The 3,907-nt window shown below is 32.4% G+C and overlaps 1 pseudogene; it reads left to right on the forward strand.

Annotated features, from left to right (window-relative positions):
* Window positions 1-222: 222 nt before the first annotated feature.
* Window positions 223-1,178, forward strand: LOC132518453 (olfactory receptor 2T27-like; annotated as a pseudogene).
* Window positions 1,179-3,907: the final 2,729 nt, after the last annotated feature.

A 3,907-nucleotide genomic window follows, 5' to 3' on the forward strand; every position in this document is an offset into this window, starting at 1 on the left:
TTAAGAAATTTTGCACTAAAGTTGTGAGAGTGACAACATTCTGTGATATCACATATAATTAAATGTAGTCAAACCACATTATATATAAAATATATCATTGATATTGCTAAGAAGAAAATGAAAGTGACACATTGTAAAATAAGGGTGGTACAAAAGTGGATAGAGAGTGGATCTAAAGATTTTTGTAAACTCTATCCAAGGTAATGAATTAGGATGGACAGAATGGAGATATGGAAAAATAGGACCACTGGGACTGCCTTTGTTCTCCTGGGACTGTTTTACCAAATCCAGACCCCCCAAGCTACTTTTTACTTTCATCTTCCTCGTTTTTCTTGTCGCCCATATTGTCAATGTTATGATGGTGATTCTCATTTGGTTGGACTCTCACCTCCATACTCCTATGAAATTTCTTCTCAGTTAACTTTCTTTGATGGACCTCTTGTATATCTCTACTTTTGTCTGGAAAAAACAACATTTCCTATACTAATTGTGTAATTCAGCATTTCCTGTTCATGACTCTGGTGGGAGCAGAGTGCCTTCTCGTGGCAGTCATGGCTTACGACTGCTATGTGGCAATATTGCATCCCCTCCACTACTCAGTTCTCATGTGCCCTACAGTTTGCATTTTCATGGTGGTTGGCACTTGGCTGGATGCACTTCTCAATGCCTTCATCAATGTTGTCTATGTTCTGAATCTTCCTTATTGTGGCTCCAGGGACATCCATCATTTCTTCTGTGAGATCCCAGCTCTTCTGGAACTTGTTTGTGCTGACACTTCTCTTTATGAAAATGGTTTTTTTGTCAGTGGTGTTGTATTTCTCCTCTTTCCAATATCTGCCATAATGGCTTCATATGGGCAGATTCTCTACACTGTTTTGAGATTAGGATTAAATATGGGGATGAGGAAGACTTTGGCAACGTGTTCTTCCCATATGATTGTGGTGACTCTCTTTTATGGACTAGTCATCATCAAGTATTTTCTTCTCAAAGCCTATCACACTGCTGAGTAGGACAAAGTGGTCTCTATCTTTTACACCATCCTCACTCCCATGCTCAATCCCCTCATCTACAGTCTGAGAAACAGAGATGGCTGGAGCCCTCAGGAAAGTCTTCAGAAGAAAAGTAACCATAAGAAGTTGATATCTATTGAGAATAGGAGAAGAAAGGATAGACCTTAGTTACAGAAGGATTTCACTGTAACAGAGATGAGCAATATACAGCCAGCAAATGGTACTTTTCTGTAGATGTCTCATGGCCAAACCACTTCACCCTATCCCCTGTGGACTACTAATGAAACAGAGCATGCCTTGCTGCTATGCTGCATAATATCTTCACATATTTATTAAGAAAAATGCAATGTCATAGATCTGCCAGTCGACAATCAATATAAAAAACAAGTCTTTTTTTTTTAATTAGGGAAGAGAAAAAATGTGAATCCTAAGTAGTATTGACTCTATACTACATTTTAAACTAATTTTCCCTAAACCACTGTATTGTAACAATATTTGTCAATACTTATTATACATTGGTCATAACTTTATTTTCCAATTCTTATGACAACATATTTAATTTTGAATATATTATTCAAGTGTGGCTCACAAACACAAAATTTTCTTCTTGTTCTTACCACTTTATATTGGAAGTGATGTTGTATGTTTGGTTTTTTTTGTTTTGTTTTACTAATTTCTAGAACCACAATAGTATAGCTTTGATAATATTTATCTAATTATCTATAGTAGTTTGACTTTATAATTATAGTCTATTTAACTATTTTTAAAATTTATCATACCATTTCCTTCCAAATTATAAACTTCTTTCTATGAAAGGTCCCACTTTGTGAAAAATACTTTTTTCTTGCTAAATCTTCAAAAGTGAAAATAATGGGTCCAAGGGAATAATTATTTTTTGATGTTTATTTCTTATCAAATTGATGAGTCATGTACATTTATAACATAACAAATAGATATATATGTGTGTGTGCATAGTTTATGTGTATACGAACCAATTCATAAAATTGGTATATATGATTTTATGCTTTTTATTTTATTGAGTTAGTAAATGATGAGTCCTCATTGTAATTGCAATATATATTTATTCATTTAGTTTCAATTGATTTTGAAAATTTTCTTGTGTGTGTGCTATATTAACATTCTTGTTTTGGATTTTTTTCATGCTACACTTACCCATTTATTATTTCTGATCTTTATATTTTTTACATATTTGACTTATTGATATATTTGACCTTTAACAATTTATTCTTAAAAATCCATTAATTCTCTTATAGTTCAATGCTGTGGCCATAAATTACACATTTGAATTTACACAACTTTCACTGAGTAATTTTGGTTATTAAGAAATATTATCACTCCACATAATTTGTTTTGTACTTTCATTTATCTTTTTACTGGTTGTTTTTGTCTTTTAAATGTAAATTAGAATTACATCTTCAACTAGATTAAAAATATTTTATCTTTGTGTCTACATATAGTCCTGCAGCTGTATTTAATAAGCAATAAATTGTCTCTCATTCTGAAAAGATACTTAATTAGATATTATGTTCTCAGCTAGACCTGATTCACCACAGCAATGAAAGTAAATATAATTGTTTTCCAGAGATAACAACTGTTCTCATTTTTATAGTTTTATAATATACTCTAATATTTGAATTTTTTTATCCCTGCTTATATTTTTAATAAACACACTCTATTAATTGCATGATAATGGGTCCTACGGAGATTTTCAGGAGTAAGTAATGATTCTTCAATAGAGAAACTCTGACAGGAGATGTTTAATAAATAGAGCAAAAATAAACTGAAATGAATGTAAAAAGTGTGCATGTAAAAATTATTTCTTTGTTTTAGGTGACCATCTTTTTTCACTTAGTTATTTAAAAGAGAATTATTTCTCTTTTCTCACTTTTCTAGTTAGCCAATATTTTCAAACTGTGATTTTTTCAGGTAACAAAGCACCAGAATTTCATAAACTAATATACATTAAATTGTCCCAGTATTTCAGTCACCCTATAGATAAATGTTTTACCTCTCCCATAGGTTTAGCCTATCCCATAGCATATCTGGACTCTCTACTTCAGGAAAATGAAGTATACAAATTGGGTATATTGAACAGATAACCGCTTGTTGCAATATTTCTGGTAACCACACATCTGTATATTCAGAAAATACATCTCCTTCATTTTCATTGTCAGGGTCTTGACTTGTCTGTCCATCACAATAGCCTAACCCTTAGTGATATGTGCAAACATGTGATTCAGGCCCAGACAATATTGCTCCATCTTTCTGGCCACAAATACTGACCGAGCAATGTGCATACATTCAAATCAGGACCACCCATTCTCTTCCTTTCGATTTTTAGAAGTTAATCTAGTTGGCAAATCAAGAAGTAACAAATTTCTCTTTCAGGTGAAATATTCAACTTAGCAAAGACTTCTGTTACTCTTCATAGTGTTTGAAAACCCATTGAATCAATATTTAAAATTAGTTGTCACATACAAATATTAATACTAATAGAAAAATCCCTAGATTTTGAAATAACAAACATACATTTTCCCATGGATTATCAGATGGAGCTGAGCCACTCCTGTGTTTCTCACCCAGGAATGGCTTTCTACCATTGGCCACCCTTCTCAACTGTACATTTTCATTTATGTGCATTAGCAGACAGGTCTCTGTGAATACTGAATTTGCTATTCTTTTAAAGAGAAGACTTTATTATGTCCTTAGTAACCATTCATATAGTTTAACTAGGGAGTGCTATTATATGTATAATGTTAAGATTTTTGATACCTATGTACAGGAAGACTGAAATTGTATATGGATTTATAATCCATTTACCAATGTACAAGAATGTGCATTCTCTTTCCTGCTTTGCTAACGTTGTCCAGTTAACT

Source organism: Lagenorhynchus albirostris, chromosome 3 (genome assembly GCF_949774975.1).
Source record: "Lagenorhynchus albirostris chromosome 3, mLagAlb1.1, whole genome shotgun sequence".
In the NCBI taxonomy this organism is placed as follows: Eukaryota; Metazoa; Chordata; class Mammalia; order Artiodactyla; family Delphinidae; genus Lagenorhynchus; species Lagenorhynchus albirostris.